This window comes from Sapajus apella, unplaced genomic scaffold, assembly GCF_009761245.1.
Source record: "Sapajus apella isolate SASKATOON/1434 unplaced genomic scaffold, GSC_monkey_1.0 scaffold103, whole genome shotgun sequence".
Taxonomy (NCBI): domain Eukaryota; kingdom Metazoa; phylum Chordata; class Mammalia; order Primates; family Cebidae; genus Sapajus; species Sapajus apella.
In genome coordinates this window covers 4,681,072-4,690,654 of record NW_022437043.1, presented here as the reverse complement: position 1 = coordinate 4,690,654, position 9,583 = coordinate 4,681,072, and the positions used below count along the sequence as shown (strand labels likewise).

The window sequence follows — 9,583 nt, the reverse complement described above, 5'->3', positions numbered from 1 at the left end:
CCAGGCTAATTATTATTATTATTATTATTATTGTTATTTAATTTATTGTAGAGATGGGGTCTTGCTTTGTTGCCCAGTCTGATCTTGAACAGGGGATCCTCGCACCTCGACCTCCCAAAGTGCTAGGATTACAGGCATGAGCCACTATACCCAGCCACCTTCTGTATTTAACTAAGTCTGGGGGAAACTTTTTGGTGAGACGCTGGGTTGTCTAATGCTTGTTGGGAACAACTCTTTGAGGACTTCAATTGCTAACGTCTCATCATGGGTGTTAGGTGCATTGCTCACATAAAGAGACCACCAGGCAGGCTTTGTGTGAGCAACATGGCTGTTTATTTACCCGTGGGCGGGTGGGCTGAGTCCGAAAAGAGTCAGCAGAGGGCGCTGGAATAGAAGTTGGTTTATAGGTTGGGGCAAGTGGTCAGTTAAAGGTGGTAATCTATTTTAGGGTGGGGAAGGGCGTCATGGGATGCATAGTCACAAGGGTAGGGGTCATCTATTACAAACAGGCATGATCATAAGTGTGGGGGTTATCGGTTGCAAGCAGAGGGGAGGGTGAGGTAAATTACATAGTTACAGGGGTTGGGGTCTTTGGAAACCCAGTGTCCAGGGGGGAAATCCCACAAGGCTGAGCAGGAACAATGGTTGCAGGTTGCAGGGGGAGAGCAATTAGTTGAGGCAGGAACAAGTTGTTTCACTTCTTTCTGTGGTCACCTGGTTACCTGTGGTTACTTCAGGCTTTCTGGCTCCTGGGGACCATCCAGAGGTGTACGTGTGAGTCACCAAGGCTAAAATGGCCAGGCTTGGACTTGGAGACCTGACAATGGGAATTTAAGAACTGCTGAGAAGTATCTTCATCAGCCCATTAAACCAGATGGCCACGGAAACTCTAATGTCACAAATCTGATGCTTCCTGGGGTCACAACTAGGATGATAAGGTCTGGATTCAGACTATGACTGGTTGTCGTGACTCAGAACTGTAATCCTAATGATTTGAGAGATCTACCTGGGAGGATCGCTTTAGGCCGGGAGTTCAAGACCAGCCTGGGCAACATAGTGAGACCCTGTCTCTACAAAAAAATTTAAAAATTAGCCAGCCATGGTGATGTGTGCCTGTGGTCCCAGCTAGTCAGGAGGCTGAGGTGGGAGAATTATTGCCTGAGCCCAGGAGGCCGAGGCTGCAGTGAGCCAAGGTCACGCCACTGTGCTTCAGCCTGGGCAACATAGCCAGATCATGTCTCTTAAAAAAAAATTATATTCGGCCGGGCGCGGTGGCTCAAGCCTGTAATCCCAGCACTTTGGGAGGCCGAGGCGGGTGGATCACAAGATCAAGAGATCAAGACCATCCTGGTCAACATGGTGAAACCCCGTCTCTACTAAAACTACAAAAAATTAGCTGGGCATGGTGGCGCATGCCTGTAGTCCCAGCTACTCAGGAGGCTGAGGCAGGAGAATTGCCTGAACCCAGGAGGCGGAGGTTGCGGTGAGCCGAGATCGCGCCATTGCACTCCAGCCTGGGTAACAATGAGTGAAACTCCGTCTCAAAAAAAAAAAAAAAAAAAAAAAAATTATATTCAAGCCACAACGTCTGTAAGCCACCAGCATTTGAGAAGTTGCTTCTCTCCATGGCCTGGCACTGGTTTTCATCCTGCTATTAGAAATGCATTAATGCTCCCTGGGGAAGGAGCCAGCTTCACCCACACCTGCCCCGTGAGCTGTGAAAATGCAAACTATAAAAAGGAGCTGCGGCCAGGTGCCGTGACTGACAGCTGTAATCCCAGCACTTTGGGAGGCTGAGGCGGGCAGATCACGAGGTCAAGAATCAAGACCAGCCCGGCCAACATGGTGAAACCCCATGTCTACTAAAAATACAAAAATTAGCTGGGCGTGGTGGCATGCGCCTGTAGTCCCAGCTAGTTGGGAGGCTGAGGCAGGAGAATCACTTGAACCTGGGAGGCGGAGGTTGCAGTGAGCCGAGATTACGCCACCGCACTCCAGCCTGGGTGACAGAGCGAGCCTCCATCTCAAAAAAAAAAAAAGGAAAGAAAGAAAAAAAAATATTAATGACTTGAAATCCTACCACTGTACAGTTAGCACTACACACACACACACACACAATTGTATCAAGCTGGATCATAATATTTATGCTATTATTATGATTTTTCACAGCTATCTATTTTACCGTTATTTTGTTTTCCTTCCTCCTTCCACTCGGTAACCAGTTTCTGCATCCTGGTTTATGTTGTGAAAGGAAAATATCTCAGGCCTCTTCAAGCTGGGAACCACTCAGAGCAAATCTGCCTCATTCTGTTCAAAGTCATCCCTCTGCTCACTGAGATGGATGCGTATTGTGATTGTCTCTCGTTTAGAAAGACTTATCAGAAACCAGAAGAATGCAACCATTTCTCTCTCACCTGCCTGTGACCTGGAAGCCCCCTCCTGGCTTCAAGAGTCATTCCTGCCTTTCTGCATGAAATCAGTGTACTTCTTACATATATTGATTGATGTCTCATGTCTCCCTAAAATATATAAAACCAAGCTGTGTCCTGACCACTTGGGCACATGTCATTAGGACTTTCTGAAGCTGTGTCATAGGCACACTTCCTTAAGGAGGCACTTCCTTTAGGCACTTCCTTTAGGAGGTTTATTTCCTTTGGCAAACAGGCTGGAGGCTGGCACGCTCTAGCCTGTTGCCCAGGTTGGAGAGCAGTGGGGCGATCTCGGCTCACTGCAACCTCCGCCTCCTGGGTTCAAGCAATCTTCCTACCTCAGCCTCCTGAGTAGCTGAGACTACAGGCACCCACCACCACACCCGGCTAGCTTTTTTGTGTGTTTTTTTTTTGAGATGGAGTCTTGCTCTGTTGGCCAGGCTGGAGTGCAATGGCACAATCTCAGCTCATTGCACCCCTGCCTCCCGGGTTCAAGTGATTCTCCTGCCTCAGCCTCCTGAGTTGCTGGGATTACAGACATGTACCACCATACCTGGCTAATTTTTGTATTTTTAGTAGAGACAGGGTTTCACCATGTTGGTCAGGCTGGTCTTGAATTCCTGACCTCGTGATCCACTCGCCTCGGCCTCCCAAAGTGCTAGGATTACAGGCATGAGCCACCATGCCCGGCTGCCTGGCTAGTTTTTGTAGAGAAGGGATTCTACCATGTTGCCCAGGCTGATCTCGATCTCCTGGCCTCAACTGATCCGCTCTCCTCAGCTTCCAAAAGTGCTGGGATTACAGGCAAGAGCCACTGCGTTCCGAATGGGTCATTATTCTAGAGGTAACCTCGTGCTGCTGATGACAATCGCAAATCCTCCCCCACTGTGCCTCCAGTGGGTATTAACAGTCTCATGGATGACAAATATCAGTGGGCAGGCCTCGGGAACTCTAAGATCATGATCATCACCTCCCAAGACGCTAGTTCCTGCCTCAACACGTTTCTGAAGGTCCTGGGTGGCAGTGGTGGTGAATGCTGGCCATTCAGGCAGAGGCTCACCCACTCTTTCCTGTATGGGCATGAGAGGTGTGTGCTCTTGTATAAGAGCTAAAGCTGGCATTTCCCGGGGCTGGCCTGGGAACTGCAGCCAGAACAGGCTGGCACTTGTACTTGCGCCTGCAGGGCCAATGACATCAGGGACCTGCTTGTCCCCAGGAGCAGGGAGGAATGCCTGGGAGGCAGTGTGGGAGGGAGGAGGAGGGAAGGACAGTGTCCTAAGGAGAGAGTGCAAGGATGTTTGTGTCCTGACTCTCATTGTGCCTTGTATTGTTTTCCCTTTCTCCTTAGTGGGCCCCCAGCTGCTCTTCCTACAGGTACCACGTCTCTCCTCTCACAGAAGCTGACTCTTGCTCTGAGGGACAAAGGAGGCTTGGAGCCCAGAAAGCCTCAAGACAAAGCTACTGAGCGCGTGCAAGGGGCCAACGCAAGAGGACCAGAATAAACTCTTGTGCGTCTCACAACCTGCTCTCCACCTCTGAATGGGACCAGGTGGCCACATGGAGTCTCAGGGTCACGAGGGCCACGCTGGTGGGAGTGGGGTGATGGTGGGGGTGCTAACAGTGGACTCAGGCGAGGCATTCCCCTTGCGGTGTGAGCATCTAATTGGTTGAGGGGCGCAAGCTTGGGCTTGGTGATCAGTCCGGGGACTGACATTAACACTACGCTTAGGCCTGGGATTTAGGGTCTTGTCCTGCGATCAAGCAGCTCAAGTTCCTAAACTGGAATTTAGCTAAAGGGAAACTCCTAGCAACCAGTCAGCCCCTTAGTTACAGTGGGGGCACTAGCAATGCAGGCCTGGGACCTCCCCTGGGAACGTTTGACAGGTCATGCTGAGACCTGGAGGTCACGATCAGAGACAGAATGCTAGGTGGAGTACACCTGTCCTAAAGACTGGATCGTACCCCGGCCTGGCCAGGTGCTGTGAGGGGGATGGGATTCACGCCCGGCGCATCTGGGGTAGGGGGAGTCACGCTGGATTAGAGGTGGGCGTGGCTAACAAAGAGCTGGCGAGGGGAGGTGCTAAACGTAATCCAACATGGCGGCGCCCAAGGAAGGCTGCAGTGTGGGCGCCGCCATTTTGTTTGAGGTTGGGGTGAACGTTGCTGAAGGATGACTAGCATCGCAGTGGGGAGGGCTATGCTGGTTGAAGCCGCTCCCCACTCCCCCGTCTACAACCGCAAATCCCCAGTGAGCTCATGGAGCCTACGGGGATTGTGCCAGGTTTAAGAATATGGTTAATTTAATAAAATCTCAACGTCAGACCATGCTTTTAAAGAGAAGAGCTTTCAGCCGAGCGCCGTGGCCCAGGCCTGTAATCCCAGCAGTTTGGGAGGACGAGGCAGGTAGATCACCTGAGGTCAGGAGTTCGAGACCAGCCTGGCCAACATGTGAGACTCCATCTCACTTACGGCCCAGGCTAGAGTGCAGTGGCTCGATCACAGCTTACTGCAGCCTCCACCTCCCTGGGCTCAGGTGATCCTCCCACCTCAGCCTCCTGAATAACTGGGACTACAGGCACATACCACCACGCCCAGCCAATTTTTGTATTTTTTGTAGAGACAGGGTCTTGCTATATTGCCCAGGCTGGTCTCTAAGTCCTGGGCTCAAGCAATCCTCACCTCGGCCTCCTAAAGTGCTAAGATTACAGACATGAGCCACTGTGCCCAGCCACAGCTTTATGTTTTTTTGTTTTGTTGTGGTTTGGTTTTTTTGTTGTTGTTTTTGTTTTCGAGACAGAGTCTTGCTCTTGTCACCCAGGCTGGAGGGCAGTGGCAGGATCTCGGCACACTGCAGCCTCCTCCTCCCAGGTTCAAGCTATTCTCCTGCCTCAGCCTCAGTTGCTGGGATTACAGGTGCCTGTCACCACACCTGGCTAATTTTTGTATTTTTAGTAGAGATGGGGTTTCATCATGTTGGCCAGGCTGGTCTCAAACTCCTGACCTCGTGATCTGTCCATTTCAGCCTCCCAAAGTGCTGGGATTACAGGCATGAGTCACCATACCTGGCCCTATTTTTTTAATGTATAAAACATACAGTGTTTTTTCTTTTTGTTTTTCTTTTTTTGTTGTTGTTATTGTTTGCTTGTTTTTAATTTATTTTTATTTATTTATTTTTTAGAGAAACATTGTGTTTAATGGTAAAGCTTAGCACACACACCCCAGCACCAGGAATGGCATGGAGTTTCGGCAGCAGGGACAGGCAGGTGACCCCACAGAGCCTCACATGGTGAAGGGGATGAGGAAGGCAACCATCAAACAGAAGAGCCCCATGGCCTCAGACAGGGCAAAGCCCAGAATGGCGTAGGAGAAGAGCTGCTGCTTGAGAGATAGGTTCCTGGCATAGCAATGATCAAGCTGCCAAACACTGTTCCAATGCCAGCGCCTGAACCAGCCGCACCAACTGTGGCTGCCCCAGCACCAATAAACTTGGCTGCTATGTCAATGTCCCAGGAGGCAACACTGGTCTGGAACTCCCGTCGGGCCACCTGGAGTGGGGAGATGCTGTAGGAAGGCTGTTTAGATGAATTCTCTGGGTTATTCGAGGAGGCAGACACAGGCCTGATTAGACCCCTGATACAACAGTGGATCAGAGCCGGAGAAATGAGTAATGCCCCGGTGGTCTGCATTTTTTCAGTCTCCCAGCTTTAGCCCTTGGTCTCAGTGCTCAGCTTCCCCTACCCCTATTTTTTATTTTTTTGAGACAGAGTTTCACTCTTGTGGCCCAGGCTGGGGTGTAACGCCGTGATCTCAGCTCACTGCAACCTCCGCCTCCCAGGTTCAAGCGATTCTCCTGCCTCAGCTTCCTGAGTTGCCGGGATTACAGGCATGCACCACCACACCTGGCTAATTTTTGTATATTTTGTAGAGGTGGGGTTTTGCCATGTTGGCCAGGCTGGTGTCCAACTCCTAAACTCAAGTGATCCACCTGCCTCAGCCTCCCTGTGTTGGGATTACAGGTGTGAGCCACCGTGCCTGGCCCAGTGGGAAGTTTTAACCAGTGGGAATAACATAATCACGGTGTATTTCCAGCAGTTGGGTAGCAGTGCAAACTGTACATTTAAGGAGCGGGAGAGAAGGGGGGATCAGAGAGATATTTAGGATACTACTGAAGTAGTCCAGGTGCAAAATGTAATCAAGGCCTAAAACAAAAATAGGGAGCACTCTTAGCCAGTTTCCCTGTACCACGAGGCCCACTGCATGCACACCTCCTGGCCCATACACCCTGACCCCAGGGAAAGCTTTTCTTGACAACTGGAACCAAGATCTTGGTGTTCTTTTGTGAAGTCAGAGCTTGTTAAATTGGATTACAGGCAGGGCATGGTGGCTCATGCCTGTAATCCCAGCACTGTGGCAGGTCGAAGTGGGTGGATCACTTGAACCTGGGAGTTTGAGACCAGCCTGGGCAATGTGGTGAAACTCCGTCTCTACTAAAAACACAAAAATTAGCCAGGCATGGTGGTGCTCGGCTGTAATCCCAGCACTTTGGGAGGCTGAGGCAGGAGGATTGCTTGAAGTCAGGAGTTCGAGACCAGCCTAAGCAACACAGTGAGACCCCCCCATTTCTACAAACATTAAAATAAATAAATTAATTTTTTTTTTTTTTTTTTTTTTTTGAGATGGAGTTTCGCTCTTGTTACCCAGGCTGGAGTGCAATGGCACGATCTCGGCTCACCACAACCTCCGCCTCCTGGGTTCAGGCAATTCTCCTGCCTCAGCCTCCTGAGTAGCTGGGATTACAGGCACGCGCCACCATGCCCAGCTGATTTTTTTGTATTTTTAGTAGAGACGGGGTTTCACCATGTTGACCAGGATGGTCTCGATCTCTTGACCTAGTGATCCACCCGCCTCGGCCTCCTAAAGTGCTGGGATTACAGGCTTGAGCCACCGCGCCCAGCCAATTAATTTGTTAAAAAAGCAGTGAGCATGAGGTGGGTCGGGGGTTGAGAGACATTTGAAGAAAATAGGCCGGGTGCAGTGGCTCATGCCTGTAATCCCAGCACTTTGGGAGCCCGAGTCCCACAGATCATGAGGTCAGGAGTTTAAGACCAGCCCGGCCAACATGGTGAAACCCTGTCTCTACTAAAAATACAAAAGTAGCTGGGCATGGTGGCAGGCACCTATAATCCTAGCTACTCGAGAGGCTAAGGCAGGAGAATCGCTTAAACCTGGGAGGCGGAGGTTGCAGTGAACCGAGATGGCATCATCTTGCACTCCAGTCTGGGCAACAAGAGCAAAACTCTGTCTCAAAGAAGAAAAGGAAGGAAGGAAGGAAAGAGAAAGAAAAAAAGAAGAAAAGAAAGAAAGAAAGAAAAAGAGAGAGAGAGAAAGAAAGAAAAAGAAAGAAAGAAAGAAAAGAAAAGAAAAGGAAAGAAAGGAGAGAGGGAGGGAGGGAGAGAGAAAGAGGAAGGAAGAAAGGAAATCCTAGGGTTGAAGGACTGATTAGAGTAGGAACTGAAGGTTTTAGGGCCAGTATCAGATCTGTTTTGAACAAGATGAGTTGGATGTATCTTTGTGACATCCAGATAGAGCTATCCATCAAACAGTTATATAAAAGGGCTAAGGGCAGCGTTTCCCAAAAAGGTTGCCACGAAAGATAGTCCCCCAGGGCACCTGCAGCTGTTAAAGGGAAAGCTGTGGAGGACTTTCCAGGGTCAAAGAAGTTAGGGAAACTTTTGGTTAAACAGGTGCTGAGCCTTTAAGATGCTAATAACTACTAGGAAATTCCAAGAACAAGGGCATTCATTATTTATTTGTTTGTTTGTTTGTTTTTAGAAATTGTGGTGGGGGGGTATCTCGCTTTGCGGCCCAGGCTGCTTTCGAAGTGATCCTCCCACCTCGACTTCCAAAGTGTTGGGATTACAGGCGTGAGCCAGCACATCTGGCCCCTGAAAATTATTTTGACCATGAACCAGTTTTTCTTTCCATAGAGTATCTAGGGGGAACTCACCACGTTCCAAAGAACCGTTTCTGCAATGCTTGTTTTGAGCCTCAGAGAGAAAAGTGCAGAACAGCGAGGTGCGGGGGCCCCGCGTTACCATGGCAACGGAAGGCCTGGGGGGGAGGAGATCAATAAAGGGCCCCTGGAGTGAGAGGAGGGGAGGGCTGCAGACAAAGGCGGAAGGCTGCCTAGATGGCTGGCCACCGCGCTTGGACAGGAGCCAGGAGACAAGAGTGTCTGGAAAGCTTATCTGTATGAAATCATATTTTTCCAGGCCATTTTCCTCTTCATAGTTTATTCTTTCGGTTGATTTGTAAAAGCTCTCACTGAAGCTTTTATCAGAAAAATGTACAAAGCAACAGGACGGTAGCCATGGAAGCCAGAATCCACCAAGGAGTGGAGTGTCCACAACTCACCTGCCAGGAAAACATATATACACAACCCATGGGTCCAACTGACCGAATTATTCCAAAGTGAACACGCACTCCCCACAGTGACAAGGCCAGGGTGAAGAAACAGAACATTACCAGCACCAGGGAACTTGCCTTTGTGTCCTTCCCAAGCATTAGCCTCCTACCTCCTTAAAGTAACCACTTTCCTCAGTGCACTGTAGATACATTTTGTCTGTTTGTTTGTTTGTTTTGGGGGGGGTGGGAAACAGAGTCTTGCTCTGTCACCCAGGCTGGAGCGAAATGGCACGGCCTCAGCTCACTGCAACCTCCGCCTCCAAGGTTCAAGCAATTCTCCTGCCTCAACTTTCCAAGTAGCTGGGATTACGGGCACCCTTCACCATGCCTGGCTAATTTTTGTTTTTAGTAGAGACAGGGTTTCACCATGTTGGCCAGGCTGGTCTCAAACTCCTGACCTCAAGTGATCCACTCGCCTCAGCCTCCCAAAGTGCTAGGATTACAGGCATGAACCACCTCACCCGGCCTTTTTTTTTTTTTTTTTGTTTTTTTGAGACGGGGGTCTCACTCTTTCACCCAGGCTGGAGTGCAGTGGTGTGATCTCAGCTCACTGAAATCTTTGCCTCCTGGGCTCAAGTGATTCTCCTCCCTTAACCTCCCGAGTAGCTGGGATTACAGGTGCATGCCACCATGCTGGGCTAATTCGTGTGTGTGTGTGTGTGTGTGTGTGTGTGTGTGTGTGTGTGTGT

The 9,583-nt window shown here is 49.9% G+C and overlaps 1 pseudogene; it reads right to left on the bottom strand.

Annotated features, from left to right (window-relative positions):
* Positions 1 to 5,599: 5,599 nt before the first annotated feature.
* Positions 5,600 to 6,186, bottom strand: LOC116536690 (annotated as a pseudogene).
* Positions 6,187 to 9,583: the final 3,397 nt, after the last annotated feature.